An 18,601-nucleotide genomic window follows, 5' to 3' on the forward strand; every position below is an offset into this window, starting at 1 on the left:
AATATTTTTTTCAAAAAACTTTTTTTCAAAAAACTTTTTTTCAAAAAACTTTTTTTCAAAAAACTTTTTTTCAAAAAACTTTTTTTTACACCCTTGCGCTTAAATGCATTTTCTACTATTACTTCATAACAGTTTCGAGCGAGCCCACGCAGTTTCTGCAGGAACTGCTTTTCTAGTTTATTTCTAACTTCCAAGGTTCCGTACCCTTTCTTCGTCCGCTTTCAACTCCCTCACACTTTGTGCTACAAACTTCGTTCCAACTTCAACATGTTCAGCTTTCTACAGTGATGTGTGCTTGTATTTTTCTTTTCAAAATATTTCATATTTTTGGAAATATTTAACTTTTAAACTTACATTTTTCCTCCTTATAATGGGAGTCTATGTAGAAAAGTGCCCACTTTTCTGGTGCAAATTCTTTGTGCTCTTATAGCTCTTTCATACTTTCACATAAAAACCTCGTTCCAACTTTGAAATGTTCAGCGAGGTTTGAAGTTTCATTGTTGTTTTAATAATTTTGAAAAAAAGTTTATACTGTTTGAAATATTTAACTTTATTCATAAATCTTTCATCCCATAGAGAATGAATGGGATCTGACTTTAACAATTTACTTTTTCACTAAACTTTATAGCCTCATTACTCTGGCATACATTTACGTAGGAACGCGATTCAAACTTCAAAAAAAAAATTTTTTTTCAACATTTTTTTTTTTCAACATTTTTTTTTTTTCAAATCTTTTTTTTTCATTTTTTTTTTCGTTTTTAAATTTTTTCAAAAGATTTTTTTTTCAATTTTTTTTTCAAAATTTTTTTTCCAAAATTTTTTTTTTCAACATTTTTCTTTTTTTTTCAAAAACATTTTTTTTTTCAAAATTTTTTCTTTTTTCAAAACTTTTTTTTTTTCAAAAAACTTTTTTTTTTCAAAAAACTTTTTTTTTCAAACTTTTTTTTTCAAAAAACTTTTTTTTTCAAAAAACTTTTTTTTTCAAAAAACTTTTTTTTTTAAAAAACTTTTTTTTTCAAAAAACTTGCGCTTAAATGCATTTTCTACTATTACTTCAAAACAGTTTCGAGCGAGCCCACGCAGTTTCTGCAGGAACTGCTTTTCTAGTTATTTCTATACTAGGCAGGCAGGCAGTCAGTGCAAGTATCAAAAAACTTCGGTTCCTTTCTACTCCTACATACTTAGTGAGAAAATGAAAATAAAAACATCAATGTGTTCAGTTTACAGTGGCGAAGTGTGCTATTATTTTTTATAGCAATCGGCCAAATGGTGGCGCTGTAGGAAGCCTTCGAAAGTGCGATCTTTGAACAGGTATAGCTCATGCTGTGTTTTAGGTACAGCCATGAAACCTGTATACACGTATGCGTCTCCTCATGCCGAACAACTTTTACCCTCTAACTTTTGACCTCTGACCTTTAGGTCTCCCACAATTTGGAATTATATGAAAAACAGTAAAAATCTATCTCCTCCTGGGATTTTCGCGTCAAGTGCACAAAACTTTTTTCACATGAACTTTGGACCAATACGGTCAAACTAGTCTCGGCGGATTTCTTTTAAAGTGAAATATAATTTTTTAATAATTCAATCAATATTGCGGTTTTATGCAAATTATTCTTCAGCCTCTAAATCATACATGCAAAGTTACACGTTCATGGCATTTGGCAAAGATGTGGAGGGTTAGTCAAAGTATCACTGAAACCAATTTTATTCCAATCGGCCAAAGGGGGGCGCTATACGAAGCGTTTGAAAATCCAAACTTCAAACGGGCATAAGTCATGACTCGTTTCGTTTGAAGACATGCAACTTGTTACACGCGTGCTTTGACTCAAGCGGAAGACATCTGTGTCGTTGTTAAGTAAGCTCCGCCCTTCGATTTTCCGCCATTTTGAGCAGTTTGTAAAACGCGTAAACCCGCTTTTATTCTGGAATTTTCGCTCCACGTGCACAAAACTTTTTTTACGTGAACTTTGGACCGATATCTAAAAATCTGTCAGATCGGATTTCTTTAAAATTGAAACATACTTTTTAAAATAAATTCAATGAATATTGCAGTTTTATGCAAATTATTCTTCTGCCTCTAAATCATACATGCAAAGTAACATGTTCATGGCATTTGGGTGTTAGTCCAAATATCACTAAAACCAATCTTACCCCAATTGGCCAAAGGGGGGCGCTATATCATTTTGAGCAGTTTGTGAAACGCTTAAACCCGTTAGGATTTTTTTTTGCAATTTGCATGAAACATTCTACACACAATCTAAGGACCTTTATCTAATATGCCTATGAAGTGCACACACACAAAAAAATAATAATAATGAATATAGCTGCAAGCAGCGATAAAGTGGCCAAAGCCAAAAACACCTCAAATCATGAACACAGCCTGCAATGTGCGTGAAATCTTGCAAACACATTCCCAATAGGTCAAGGAACAGATACCACCCTTCTTACATTGGCCTGTTATAGCGCCACCAGCGGGTCAACTTTTGCACAACACATTTTTGGAACAAAATGGACCAATCTTTGACGTCAGTAACGTCAAAGAGAGCACTGCCTGCGATCTTGACATTTTGTACTTTTATAGCCATTGTTTTCTGGCTTGAAGCGAGCCCACAATTGTTTCGAAGGAACAATATTTTTCTAGTTGGTAAAAGATACTTATAATATACGTACTTGATACAGTCTTTTTTCACTCTATCAAATGTCTTTGCCAAAATATAGCCGATCTACAAGCTAACAACGCGTCGCAACGCAATGCGTTGTGAGCTTGTAGATCTGCTATTTTTTGGCAAATGTTCCGCCCCAGAATAATGGATTTTGAATGTTCATATCGTCCCATCCCTAATACAGGCCACTCGTTGTTGAAATGCTTGTGGGTGAGAATCTGTACCTGAACAGGCATCATTGTGACCTGCTGGCTGTAGGCGGTCTCGGTCTGGGCAGGAGATGCTACTATGGCTTCTGCAGCGGCTGGCTGGCTGCTCGGAGCATCCTTGGCTGCCTCTGCGTGCTTGGCAGCCTCCCATTCTGCAGATCAGATGAGGAGAGAGAAGAGGAGAAGAGAGGAGAGGTGAGGAGACTGTTGAAAACATTCCTCTACAGCAGTTATTGCGACCGTAGGTCGCATTTAGTATGAAAACCTGCAGATCATGACTCAGTTTCCCACGATGCATTGGGAAATAATGTAGTCTGGAAATCCTGCTGTCCGTTCACTTGTACTGCAGAAAAATGGATTCGTCGAGGATTCCTAGTCCCAGATCGTGTGTTTGGTCAAAACGACCCGTTTTCTATATGGACCATAACTCGCTCACGGATGACCGCAGTTGTATTTTTTTTTTTCCTATCACGCGTGACAGAAAGGAACGTTCGTCTCCAGTGACATAATGGACACATGGAGCGTTTGTGGAGCCCTCGAAAATCTGCTAAAATAATACACTACGAAACACGACGGCAGTAATGCACATAGTTTGATTAAATAATTCTGGCAGTCAAAGTGTTAAGCCCATATCTGGGAACACCCATATATGGACATATTGTGTCAATCTCACGATAACCAGTGTGGTCGTCGCAATGTGAGTCACACTTGCAAATGAATTCCGTCCTTGTACCTTCTATGCCCATATATGGAGATCCCTGAAGTCATAAATATTAAGACGATATTTGGGAATGCCCATATATGGACATATTGGGTCAGTCTCTGTCGTTTCATGCTGGATTGTTTGCATACGTTTTTGCATCTAAATCTCTTCTTCTTTCGTGTATCATCGTCCTTGATGATTGGTTGACGACATTTTATTTCACAAGATGTCTTGTTGCTTAGGGGTGGCTGTCGTCTTCTCCTCCTTGCTGACGTGGGCCTAGGCAGGGTTTGAACCACTCAACCTTCAGCATGAAGGGCACATGCACCACCAACCACTGCACCAAAGTCGAACCCTGTCTAAATCTCTGACTTGGCGTTTCCCTCAAGACAATTTCTTGGAAGGACTTTGATCAATTAACAAAACAAAACAACCGAGTGACTGGGCAGGGACTCAACATCCACTTAGATAATAAAATCCCCAGTGTTTGCATTAGGCTTGTCATTACGTGTGTATTTACTAGCATACGGTTCGTGTTTGCCATATACCGATGTCTCTGGTTCACATTGGCACATTTTCTGGGGCAATCTGCCCAGATCATGCATGTCATGCATGTCTTCTTCTTCTTTTTTCGTTTTTTTACTCTCAAAAAAGCATCTGCAATGTGGTGCATTTGAAACGACATTGCAGTGCACATCATGGGGTGATCACTGCTTGCCTCCTGTGAATTGTTTTATTGTCTCCACCAGCCGAAGGCTGAGGGAGAGTATGTTTTCCCCTCCGTCAGCTAATCTCAGTCACCGTTGGCCCAATCGCTGCCAAACTGAGCACACACACTCCCTGGATGCCAATCTAGAACCTCTGCCCCACATTTTTCAAATCAGCCTCATGGTGGCGCTATAACAGGCCGATTTGTGTGGCCTGGTTGTTACCAGCTAATCTCCGGCGCCGTTGGCCCGATCGCTGCCAAACTGAGCACACACACTCCCTGGATGCTAATTCAGAACCTCTGCCCCACATTTTTTAAATCAGCCTCATGGTGGCGCTATAACAGGCCGATTTGTGTGGCCTGGTGGAGACCTGTGCTCGGAAGAGCACTGCTTCTAGTTTTAATTTGTGTTTATTTTTATTTTGTTGCTGAGTGAGGTCAGCAGCCAAAGTGACATGAGTGAGATGAAAAAAATCTGAGTGAAATGTGCCAATGTCAACCACAGACATCGGTAGGACAGGACTAGCCCCATACAGTATAGAACCTCACCCTCCGCTGGCGATCTGTTGTTCGCTCCTAGATGAGGTCCTAGGAACCTCTCCACCCTTTTCGCGACAACATATCCAAAAAATAAGGGTAGTTCCACGCTCCTCCCCGAGTATGATTTTCCATACTCTGGCACATGAAAAATATATGTCGGGGAGCAGTACTGGCACCTGTCGCCGGGGGAGTTCTGGGTTGAATGGGAAAACATGGCACGGCTGATTAAATAAGTGATTTAAACCGTTTTCCCCAACCCCGACGTATACTTTTCATGTGCTGGTGTAAGGAAAATCCTGCTCGGGGAACTTGGAACTACCATTGAATATACGTTTTCGCAAAAAGGGTGATCCCCGCCGCAACGATCTCGGAGCTAACAACAGATCGCCAGCGGAGGGTGAGGTACTATATGGCAGGGGTTCCCAAACTTTTTTGTCTCAGGGCACCACATGAATATTGTTTTAATCCGAGTCACCCCCATTATAATTTTCACTCCCAGCACTTTATATTTATAGCATATCGTCGTTGTCGAGTGGAAACCTTGTATGTCCAAAACCGTTCGTTTTGTATTTATCATCTATAAAATGTACTAAACTAGTGAAAACAGCCGATCTACAAGCACACACGTAGATCGGCTGTTTCCACTAGTTTTGTGCAACAGTCTTGTATGATGAAGCAGGGCTTTGCTTTACCATAAGACGTACACATTTGAAACTTGGAGATACGAAGTTTCTGCCTGACAGTGACGATATTTTAGTGATTATGTTGCGAGGAAAACTCGCGGCACCCCTGGACTGCCGTCACGGCACCCCAGGGTGCCCCGTCACCCACTTTGAAAACCCCTGCTATACGGGGCTAATACAAGACTGGAGTGTTTTTTGTTCTCTCTCACCGTCGTTGACCGTCTCCTGGTCGATGATGCCACCTTCGGCGAAGTCGTCCAGGTCATCCAGCTTCACCTTCTCCCAGGGGATGTAGGAGACGCCCAGGTCCACGTCCCAGAACTGTTTGTACTCCTGTTTCACCCCCTTGTTCAGAGCCCACTCAATCTGGACCACACACACACACACACACACACACACACGCGCACACACACACGCACACGCACACGCACAATCGAGGCATTTAGAAGACGCTCTTAATCCAGAGCCACTTACAGTAAGCAAGGACAGCACATGGTAATACATCAAATGCAGAGAAATAGTCATTTAGCATCGTAGGTAGGGATGGGAAGATATGAAAATTTCACATCAAGATTATTGTGACAAAAGAAATCGCGATTTACGATATTATCACGATAATCAAAAGCTATTATCCTTGGGCGGAACATTTGCCAAAAAATTGCAGATCTACAAGCTCACAACGCGTCATGTTGTGACGCGTTGTGAGCTTGTAGATCGGCTATTTTTTGGCAAAGCCATTTGATAGAGAGTGGAAAAAAAGACTGTATCAAGTACGTATATTATAAGTACTTTTTACCAATTATAGAGGGTTTAAATGGTACCGGATATGCAGCTCGGCAAATAAAAGGTGAATTGATCCCAGTGCATGACGGAGGACAATATCACAATAAATTAAATCTCCACGATACGATTATTGCGAGTGTTTTTTTTTATCACGATAAGCGATAATATCGCGTATCGTCCCACCCCTAATCGTCGGTAAACCAAGAACCTATAATCAGTAATTATAATCTGTACATTGAAACTATACAAACTATAGGATGCCAGGACACACTGACCTGGCCTCTGTCTACATAACTATCTAATGCTATCTAATTACATGTTAGTCTTTGCACAAGCCTTGCACAAGGTTAGAGGCTAGGGCAAGTGCTACGCTTTGGCAATGTAAATAGGTTGTCTCATGCCAATAAAGCTCTTTTGAATCGAATTGAATTTAAATTGTGTATCCTATCAACTAAACCAAACCTCTAAATACCCCAGACTGAAACTTTTCCTAGCTGTAAGACTGACTCTAAAGTGCTTTGCACACAGGACCGTTGCGTTTCTTCCCGTTTGCTGCTTGATTAAAACGCATTGGATTTGGTGTGTAAGGCTGTGCGGAATCCGCACTGCGGATCCAAAAAAAAAAAAAGAGTCAATGAGTTTTCACCGCATGCGACAAGACGCACGAATCAAACTGGGTTAGATCGGGGAAAAAACGCACTTGCCGCAGCCACCTGCCGCATGGCAAATTCGGAGCCGGTGTGCATGAGGTCATAGAGAATCATTTAAAAATGAAATCGTCAGTTTTTTTTGAGCGGATAAACGCGCCTGTGTGCAAAGGGCTTAAAGGTCTGTAACAACTGTTTATGTACAAGTACAAGACACGGTTGATTGTGCGCCACAAATAGTTCATGTACTGTAAATGCCTGTATGTAATAACGACTATGCGGTTTGAATGAATAATCACAGTTTGTGTGTCTGTCTGTCTGTGTGTGTGTGATAGAGAATGAGTGAGAGAGAAAGAGAGAGCATTTCCTTGCAAACATACAGATCACATTCACACAGGCCGTAAAACGTTTTTTTGTTTTGTTTTTTTTAACAACAAAGCAACCATTTCTCTTGTGAGGGCCAGGAAAATTGTCCTCACAGTGTCACAATGTCAATTTATAAAAGTCCATGTCTGGTGGGGACAATTGACCCTCACAAGCATAGCAATATAAGTGAACACACACACACACACACACACACACACACACACACACACACACACACACACACACACACACACACACACACACACACACACACACACACACACACACACACACACACACACACACACACACACACAGGGATGTTAAGGAGAAGAAAACATCTCAAAGGGCATTTATCTGAACAGACCACGGTATGTTGTTCATGGATAACCAAATATATATCTCCCAGATAGGGTTAAGAGCAAAAAAAAAAAAAAAAAAAAAGAGAGAGAGAACACAGCAGTTAATGTAATCGCTTTAAGGGTGTGACCTTGCTGAAGTACAAGGACAATCATATTAGTGGAACTGTGTGTGTGTGTGTGTGTGTGTGTGTGTGTGTGTGTGTGTGTGTGTGTGTGTGTGTGTGTGTGTGTGTGTGTGTGTGCGTGCGTGCTCAAATCAAATCACACAGGCAGGAGGTGGGGGACATGCTGTATACCTTGATGACCTTGGATCCGATCTTGAAGGAGCCGGTGCTGAGCTTGTGGCGGGCGCGGTACGCGTCCTGTCTGTGCACCATGCAGATGTAGGCACAGCCTCTGGGAGGGATCATCTGGAGGGCGAGAGACACAGAGACAGCCAGGTTAATAAGCCACGAGACGAGTTAACAGCGGAGCGGTGATTAATGGACGAGAGCAGCAATGTGAAAATGAACATGGCAGGCAAGAGAGAGAGAGAGAGCACGCGCGATGGGGGAGAGAACGCTTTCAGAGTGCAGAGGAGAGAGCGGAGACGGCTAATGACACAGTGTTCACATCTCACAAAGAGAGATTATTAATATTTCAGAGGTCACAGTCGCCTGCTGGCGGCAGCTGTACTTACATTAATGGACTCTACTTGTCCAAACTCCTCAAACAGGTTGGTGAGATCCTGTTGAGAGGCCTTCTTGTCCACCTGGCCCACCCACAGGGTCGTGCTGCACACTGGGTTTAAAAAGAAACACATTCATAATCCGTAAAAAGAATTATAATACAACAATAAAAAAGAATCTTAAGGCAGATACTCCAGAATGGAAAAGAACGCCAAACCTCTTTGCCAAAAATACAAGCTCACAACGCCTCGAACTGCTATTTTTGTTTTTAAGTTCTCAGAATAAGGACACTAGGGTTCAAGTGGTTAATATAAAAAAAAGAGAAAAAAGTTTCTGTTGAACACCCCCTGTTGAAGACCCCTGTTCTAATCGAAAAGTTCATTTTCTTTTACCACTCAGCGTCCTGGAGCGTATGGGGGGAAGTCCCTTCTTCTGCCGCTCTTTCTCGCGCTCGCGGGCGTGCCTCTCGCTGGAGTAGGAGCGCGACGTCTTCCTCTTGCGGTCCCTGGAGCGCGAGCGCGACCTCTTGCGGTGTTTCCGCTTGCGGGAGCCGGAGCACGACCGGGACCTCCTCCTCTTAGGGGATCTGCGGTGGGTGAGAGAGAGAGAGAGAGAAACCCCAGCGGTCGGGGAAGAAAGTTATTTGGCAAAGTATTAACCCATTCAGAACGGGTACAGATCATTGTGTATCATTATTTTATGCTTTAACTATTGAAAAATAGCAGATATACAAGCTCACAGCGCTGCAAGCTTGTAGATCTGCTATTTTTGAAAAATCGTGAAAATAAGAATTTTAACCCGATTCTATAAGTGTCTTTTGAATCCTTCTAAGGTTTAAAAAAAAAAACTGTTTCCATATCAGCAATCTGGCTAGCCATCGTCAAAGAAAATATCTTTTCACTTAACTGGAGCTCAGTTAGTTCTTGGGAGACTTATGTCAGTGGTGCTCAAACTTTTTCATGTGAAGGACCCCCAAAATGATATGTATTTGGCCACGGACCCCCATCTCAAAATATTTCGTTCCAGGGACCACCCCAGAAGCAAAATTTGAGTTACAAATGTTCGCTTTAAAGTCAAAGATTTGCACCCATTTTCATGACTTTTTCAAAAATAGCAGATCTACAAGCTCGCAGCGCGGCACTCGGTGCCGCGCTGTGAGCTTGTATATCTGCTATTTTTCACTGGTTAAAGCATTCAATAATTCTAGGCCTAAATCAACGCCACAGGCGCCCCGCAAACGGTCTATATTTCCGTTTAATTCTTGCTCACTTGAGCACTCATTAACTCATCTAGTGCCTTTCGCGTGATGTCACGCAATAAGTACTAGAGTACGTATAGTGCCGAATGCGCGATGTCGCGCGAAAAGTAATATATTACTGTAACGGCGAGTAAAAATACCTAGTACAATGGCCGACGCTCCGGAGACGAAATCCGCGCTGATTTGTCATCATCACGGCTCCACGAGCACACAATAGTCATCCCATAACATTGAGGTGGACGGCCGATCTCATCTTTAATGTCCATTATCTCAAAACAACACTTTAGAAGCGAAGATGGAGGCAGATGCTCGCTTATAAAACACATGTATAAACGCTCCTATGCAATCCAGCATGGCACCACGTAAACAATGATCGGTTCCGTCGCAGGATCCGATGACGTCAGACCGGAAGTACTTCCGGTCTAGACTTCTGGCCTTCAAAATAAGACAATGGCCGTTAATGGGGCCGGGAGGGGGCACTCTGGACCCCCTAATCCGTTAATGTCCTGGGCTCTAGATGAGTTAAGACTCGGCTCGCAGCCTAATTGCTTTCCGCCAGAGTGTGGCGGACTCGTGTGACGGGCTCGGAGACGGTCTGCCAAATAATCACCGGTCTAATTAAGTCGTCTGACTCTGAAAGCAGAGTTAAGCACATCTGTGGGAACTTAAAACAACAACACACTTGGCTTAAGTTAAGCGTTGGATTCGATCCAGATACAAGAGCCATACCGTTCTGAGATTCCGAGAGGGACCCCAAAGGAAAACAAGATTAAGAGTCTAAAAGCCCTGCTAGCGCCCACTAATGATATTGTATCTGAGATTCTCAAGCATTCTATCTACAGTTAACCGCCTATTAGATTATGAGGCATCTCGCGCGCCAAGCTGACATTGTGGCTTGAAGGGTGGCACTAAAGGCAAGGTCATGGAGTCACTCAAACAGGTAAGAGTTCATATGCCTCTGAGAGGCATAAATGTCATCAAGTCTCATCAAGTTTCATGGCAACCCCCCCGCAATTCACCCCTTGTCAAGTCCGCCCCTCTTTGCACCAAATGGTTGCTTGTCTTGTCACAAGTCCTTTCTCTTCATCCACTACCATTGCAATTCAGTTGCCTCTTATTGTTATTTTGTGTATTCTATTCTCATTTTAAACTTGGTTTCAGTAAAAGGAGCCTAGTGACTGGGCATATTTTTAAATGGTTGTATTTCTCCAAAAATTATGTTTTAGCAAATTCAATATAAAAAGGTCGGAACCAGGGCGGGACAAGGCAGAAGGAGCCTGCTGCTTGGTCAGTCAGGGACCAATGAGAAGGCTGACAATGGGTGAATTATATTTTGAGATAAAGAATATTGTGTGGGAAATTAGGCCAGCGGGTGGCGCTAAAGGAAAGGCCATTTGGTCACCAAAATGTGTAGAGAGGAGCTCATACTCCAGAGTTCATGTAAGTGCACAACAAATTCCAACCTAATGGTTTGGACAGGTGAGATTTCTGCCTGACAGCGACGATTCACGTATGTAAAGAGAAAATCCTACGTGCCAGCAGTAGGCAGTAGGGCTCTCCTGTGCTCAACAGGGACACCTTGCATCAGAGAGAATAATAATACACTTCGGGAGAGACTATACCCTAATAAAATAAATATACTGGAGCACTCGACTGGTCTGTATTTATGCATGTCTTTGAATATTTTGACCCGATTCTATAAATGTCTCCTAAATTGTTTTTGATAATGTTTCTATATCAGTGGTTCTCAAACTTTTTCATGTCAAAGACCCCTAGAACTAGATGAATTTGGCTGCCGACCCCAATCTCGAAATATTATGTATCAGGGACCCCCCAGAAGCAAATATTTGAGTTAGAAATGTTTAAAAAAATATATATATTCAAAGATTTGCACACATTTTCACGACTTTTCAAAAATAGCAGATCTACAAGCTCGCAGCGCGGCACTCGGTTTCTGCGCTGTGAGCTTGTATGTCTGCTATTTTCCTTTTTATAGTGGAAGCATACAATAATGGTTAAAGCACATCAGCATGTGTTTTATAGTTTTGCAGGGGTGACTGACTTTGTCTTCCTCAGAGTAAAAACTAAACAAGATGATTGATTGTTTGGAACCAAAGTGACAGATGGACGGACAGACAGAGCTATCCTTAAGAGCCACTCACACACTTTGGAGACACAAATACATAAGTAAAAGGCAAAGCCCGACCTGGAGCGTGATCTGGAGCGGGTTCTGGAGCGAGCACTGACGGCCTTCTTCTCCTCTGCCTCAAAGATCTCCTCTTCCACAACTTCTGGACCGTCGTCCAGATCCATGTCCATGTCCTGAAACACCAGAGACGGATTGTAGGAAGACCTTTCCTACCTTCAAACCTTCCTTAGAACACCCTAGTCCAGGGGTGACACGAGATCATTTGATAATATTCTGAATTTATTTGAACACTTATTTAGTATAGTTTTAAACTTGAAGTACAAAGTCCATTAAAAATGTACAAGCTCATTGTGGGCTCGCCTATAAGGCGAGCACACTTTAGATATTGTCATTATTGTGGGCTCGCCTATAAGGCGAGCACACTTTAGATATTGTCATTGTGGGCTCGCCTATAAGGCGAGCACACTTTAGATATTGTCATTATTTCTATACTAGGCAGGCAGTCAGTGCAAGTATCAAAAAACTTCGGTTCCTTTCTACTCCTACATACTTAGTGAGAAAATGAAAATAAAAACATCAATGTGTTCAGCTTACTGTGGCGACGTGTGCTATTACTTTTTACAGCAATCGGCCAAATGGTGGCGCTGTAGGAAGCCTTCGAAAGTGCGAACTTTGAACAGGTATAGCTCATGCTGTGTTTGAGGTAAAGCCATGAAACCTGTATACACGTATGCGTCTCCTCATGCCGAACAACTTTTACGCTCTGACTTTTGACCTTTGACCTTTAGATCTCCCACAATTTGGAATTATATGAAAAACAGTAAAAATCTATCTCCTCCTGGGTTTTTTTCGTTACGCGCACGAAACTTTTTTCACATGAACTTTGGACCAATACGGTCAGATTGATCAACCAGATTTCTTTTAAAGTGAAATATAATTTTTTAATAATTCAATCAATATTGCGGTTTTATGCAAATTATTCTTCGCCCTCTAAATCATACATGCAAAGTTACACGTTCATGGCATTTGGCAAAGATGTAGAGGGTTAGTCAAAGTATTACTGAAACCAATTTTAGTCCAATCGGCCAAAGGGGGGCGCTATACGAAGCGTTTGAAAATTCAAACTTCAAACGGGCATAAGTCATGACTCGTTTCGTTTTAAGACATGCAACTTGCTTACACGCGTGCTTTGACTCTGTCTTTGTTAAGTAAGCTCCGCCCTTCGATTTTCCGCCATTTTGAGCAGTTTGTAAAAAATTCTAGAATTTTCGCTCCACGTGCACAAAACTTTTTTTACGTGAACTTTGGACCAATATCTAAAGATCTGTCAGATCGGATTTTTTTTTTAAATTGAAACATGCTTTTTTAATAATTCAATGAATATTGCAGTTTTATGCAAATTATTCTTCTGCCTCTAAATCATACATGCAAAGTAACATGTTCATGGCATTTGGCAAAGATGTAGAGTGTTAGTCCAAATATCACTAAATCCAATCTCACTCCAATTGGCCAAAGGGGGGCGCTATATCATTTTGAGCAGTTTGTGAAACGCTTAAACCCGTTAGGATTTTTTTTTGCAATTTGCATGAAACATTCTACACACAATCTAAGGACCTTTATCTAATATGCCTATGAAGTACACACACACACAAAAAGAAAAATAATAACAAATATAGCTGCAAGCAGCGATAAAGTGGCCAAAGCCAAAAACACCTCAAATCATGAACACAGCCTGCAATGTCCGTGAAATCTTGCAAGCACATTCCCAATAGGTCAAGGAACAGATACCACCCTTCTTACATTGGCCTGTTATAATAGCGCCACCAGCGGGTCAACTTTTGGCACAACACATTTTTGGAACAAAATGGACCAATCTTTGACGTCAGTAACGTCAAAGAGAGCACTGCCTGCGATCTTGACATTTTGTACTTTTATAGCCATTGTTTTCTGGCTTGAAGCGAGCCCACAATTGTTTCGAAGGAACAATATTTTTCTAGTTATTTATCTATCAGTCAGTCAGTCAGACAGTAGACGGGATTTCGGTTCCTTTCTACTCCTACATACTTAGTGAGAAAATGAAAATAAAAACATCAATGTGTTCAGTTTACAGTGGCGAAGTGTGCTATTATTTTTTACAGCAATCGGCCAAATGGTGGCGCTGTAGGAAGCCTTCGAAAGTGCGAACTTTGAACAGGTATAGCTCATGCTGTGTTTTAGGCACAGCCATGAAACCTGTATACACGTATGCGTCTCCTCATGCCGAACAACCTTTACGCTCTGACTTTTGACCTCTGACCTTTAGGTCTCCCACAATTTGGAATTATATGAAAAACAGTAAAAATCTATCTCCTCCTGGTTTTTTTTCGTTACGCGCACAAAACTTTTTTCACATGAACTTTGGACCAATACGGTCAGATTGATCAACCAGATTTTTTTTAAAGTGAAACATTATTTTTTAATAATTCACTCAATATTGCAGTTTTATGCCAATAATTCTTTTGCCTCTAAATCATACATGCAAAGTCACACGTTCATGGCATTTGGCAAAGATGTAGAGGGTTAGTCAAAATATCACTGAAACCAATCTTATTCCAATTGGCCTAAGGGGGGCGCTATACGAATCGTTTGAAAATTCAAACTTCAAACGGGCATAACGTAGGGATGCCCCGATCAGGGTTTTTTTGCTCCCGATCCGATACCGATCAAATATTATTGCTTCCGATTCGATCCCGATCTTTCCCGATCCGATCTTTTGGCAAGGCATTAAGAAGAAAAAAAAATTCTATTCATTCTATCACTTGGTTCTCAACCTTTTCAGGCCGTGACCCCCAAAATAATCATATTTTAACTGGGGACCCCCGACCCTGAAGAGTTGAGGAAGTATATTTTGTATAACACGGTTCTATTGTGAAAATAGCAGATCTACATGCTCACAACGCCTCGCAACGCGAGGAGTTGTGAGCATGTAGATCGGCTATTTTCACAATTTCTGGCTTTAACTCTTTTACTGCCACAGAATTGAACAAAAAGCTCAATCCACTGCCAGCTAAATTGAGAATTGTCGCTCATCTTTGAAGGCCTACTGGAGAAATTTGGTTTCGACTATAAAGACAACAATTATATGGCAACGAAGAATAGAATGTCTACTTTGCAACAGAAAAAGATTTCGAGTTTTTATCTTGTTCTGTTCATTAGCTAGAAGCTGCAGAATGTGGCCTAAAAACAGCTCTTTGAGAACATAAAGCTGAGAAAAATGCATTTTTGTGAAGAATACATTTTCAGGCAGAAATCTCTCTTTAGCCTTTTATTGTTGGCTTCAGTAACATCACACCTATGATCAGTGGTTGTTTACAAACAAATTCAAAAAAATAAAAACAAGAAAAAGTGTCTTTTTACACACTTTTAGTGTGTAAGAGAAGTAAGAGCAGTAGTAAGAGCAGTGCAGAACATTGACACAGTGACATGAGCTTCAGCCTGAATCCTGCTTCAGCTTTCAGGGTTCTCTTTATCTCACTGTGACACTACTGTGACACTACATGTCTACAGTACAGAGTGTATATGTGTGTGTGCGTGCGTGCGTGCGTGCGTGTGTGTCATTCAGCCTGCACAGGGCCTGGGGCTCCATTCTGTTTCACTCCAGCCAGGCTCCTCCGGAAGGGCTCCACCGGGTCTGCTGAACTCGTACACGAGCCCATGGTCGATCTGTAAATTATACAAATACATAATTACTATAAAATACATGAAAAATAGTACACCTTCAAGCTCACAACGCGTCACAGCAGAATGCGTGGAGGTTGGGGGCCTACTATTTTCATCAAAAGGCCGTTTTAGAAATGTCAACCCCTGCCTCTCTAACATTCTATGCACTTCCTGCTTACCACACAAATATATATATATATATATATATATATATATATATATATATATAGTAATTATGTAAAAACAGCATTCATGGTCTGGAGAGGGCACTTTTTACAGATGGATAAAAGGGCAGGGGCTCAAGCCCCCTTTGATGTCTATGTGAGCATGTGCATGGTGCTAAGTCTGATTTACAGAAAAAAGTTTGTTTTTCCACGATGTGGAAATGAAGAAGTAGGCTCATCATCATCGTCGACTCATCATCTAAAATCATAGCCAGGAAAATATCAAATAGTTTATATCTAAACAAATCAATTTACAATTTTGACATTTAGCAAATGACTTACAATAAGTTCATATATAACATAAAATGCAGTTATAGTAAATAGTTACCATGCATTTACTGTCACAGTGAAATTCCCTTTATACCCTGTATACCTATATAAAATGTCACAATGCAACATAGCTCTGTTTACACAAAGCTGTACTCCCTCCAACTGTATATATGTTCCCCATTTTCAACAGTTTTTATTTGTAACACTTGCTTTGGCAATGTAAACGTATGTTTTCTCATGCCAATAAAGCTCCTTTGAATTGAACTGAAAAGCTACATCATCAGCTACTGATGATGATGATGATGATGATGATGACGATAAAAAGAAACCTCTCCCTCTCTCTCACACACATCGTACGCACGCACACACAAACTAAGCCAATAAATCCTAAATTCCCATCAAATAATCCTAGTAGGCTGTGCAGTGCACGTACACTACACGCGGTACGTGCACGCGCGTGATAGGAACTCCACGTGTGTCCTGAGTAGCGACAAAAACAAACCAAGCACGTGGATCCTAACTGCTTGGATCAAGTTACTGATCCGGTCCGGATACGGAAACATTTCTTGCATGTATGTGTACGTGTAAATAGCCGGATGCAGTAGGCGGGCTCTAGACCGGATCCCAATGTCGGAGTGGCAACACGTCGCAATGGAAAACCGTTACCCTATCTCACTGATCACTGACCATCCCCCCATCCCAGGCTTCCAGTTCCACACGGATGCTCTGTTATCACACAGTATACAACTATATACAGTATACAACTATACAATACATACATGCACTGGATTGGAAGTCTTACTTTGGACAGTAGAATCGTGGCCTCTGTTCTCCGAGGGGTCTCTACGCGGAAGCCATTCTTCATTGGCCAAATCGCCCAGTTCGTCTGTCTCTTCGCGGCGGTGGCGGCGGTACATGGGTCTCTGCTGCTGCGGCGATGTGAGCCCCCGGGCGGGGGGATCCATCCTACACGGGGGTCGAGCTCCGTCGGGATCGGTTTCCACAATATCACAAGGCTCTTGATCCACTTCTGGACCCCGGTTCTTCGCGACTGGCACCATCTTCAATCTTTTTATCTTCAATACCAACGGCTACAGTGATCTTTTTCTCTTCTTCATCATGATCATCATCACGACCACCACCACCATTCGTGGGCGCTGCCTGGTCCTGAGTCACCAACGCGGGTAGGTTTGTAATCCTAATTCTAACAAAGTTTGTTTCTATCCGTGGATCTGCTCTGCTGCTGGCTGCTGCTCCGGCCAGGGGGGGAGGGTCGCACTTCGGCGGAATGATACCAGCAAGTTGAGGCTGAGTTGGCCTAATACATCTCAATATTCTAGTACTGCTAAATACTACTACCTACTACAATTACTATACTACTAATACTATAAAACAACTGATTTCCGACAAAATGATCGCTTTTACCAACGTTTCTCTCTCTCTTTCTCTACTAACAGCCCGATGCATAAAACAATATAGTCCCTCAAAGCTGCTAGCAGCTAGCAGTGGCGTCAGTTCAGAACAAGCTAAGGTATGGCAACATGACTGGTGTCTGGTGAAGACACCAGTCATGTTGCCATACCTTAGCAACAGGCACGATGAAAAGTACATTTTTATTATTTCCCCCTGTCAAGGTATGGCAGCTGCATACCCCTGCCATACCCAATTGACGCCCCTGGCAGCTAGGCTGGTGCAGAGTCGCTCTGGGCAGGCGGAGCCAGGACAGTCTGTTTACTTTTTTTTTTTATGAAAGGTTTCCGGCTGTCCTCAAAACGAGACCGACGACCAATTATGCATTCAAAAGTTGCGCAAGGACGTCTTTTATCATAATCCATAAAAAACATCAAACGAACGAACGCCCGTATTGGCCCTACTCGACCTCAAGAATTGGGGCGAACAGGAACGTTCAAAGCAGTATAAGAGTTAATATTTGACAATTTGGCCAATGTTTAATTTGTCATTTTAGAGGTATTAAAAAGTCCTTAATTTTTCACTTTCGAAATGTGCAGATACCCTCTATACACTTAAACTTTATGTTGATTTGTTTACTGTTGAGAGAGAAAACAATGTTGCACATTAAGTTAATCATCTGGGGACCCCGCCAAAATAATTTGAGGACCCCCCTGGGGGTCCCGACCCACAGGTTGAGAACCACTGAGCTAGTTGACAGTGCAGAGAGACATAATTTCCTTCCTTTGATCCATTAGCAAGGGGCCAATTACTACTTATTGGCATCAGCTGCCAGCTGTACACAGAGTCTGACACAATCACCTTCCCTCTGCAGTGCTCTGTCTGTCTCATTTCTCCAAAAGCCCTTGAATATGATTGAAAATGATTAAGGATTACTGTGATTATGGTAAGCTTACATTTCATATCGCATTCACCTTACCTGTAACTTTCAGTACTCCCAGAAAATATTTTTTTGAAAAAAAAAAAAAAAAAAAAAAAACTTTTTTTTTTTTCCGATTTTTTTTTCCCCGATCTCCGATCTTATAAAAACGGCCATATCGGCGGCCGATCCGATCACGTGATCGGGATCGGGCAACACTAGGCATAAGTCATGACTCGTTTCGTTTCAATTTTCCGCCATTTTGAGCAGTTTGTAAAACACGTAAACCCGCTTTTATTCTGGAATTTTCGCGTCACGTGCACAAAACTTTTTTTACGT

General features: G+C 41.7%; 1 protein-coding gene across 1 annotated transcript in view; it reads right to left on the reverse strand.

Moving 5' to 3' along the window:
• Window positions 1–18,601, reverse strand: part of LOC308292369 (uncharacterized protein) — a gene marked incomplete at its 3' end in the record, with an annotated part of 206,613 nt that overhangs the window by 55,775 nt on the left and 132,237 nt on the right. The gene's annotated exons all lie outside the window — the stretch shown is intronic.

The sequence above is a fragment of the Nannobrachium achirus genome (assembly GCF_963921795.1).
Source record: "Nannobrachium achirus genome assembly, chromosome: 10".
NCBI classification, from domain to species: Eukaryota; Metazoa; Chordata; class Actinopteri; order Myctophiformes; family Myctophidae; genus Nannobrachium; species Nannobrachium achirus.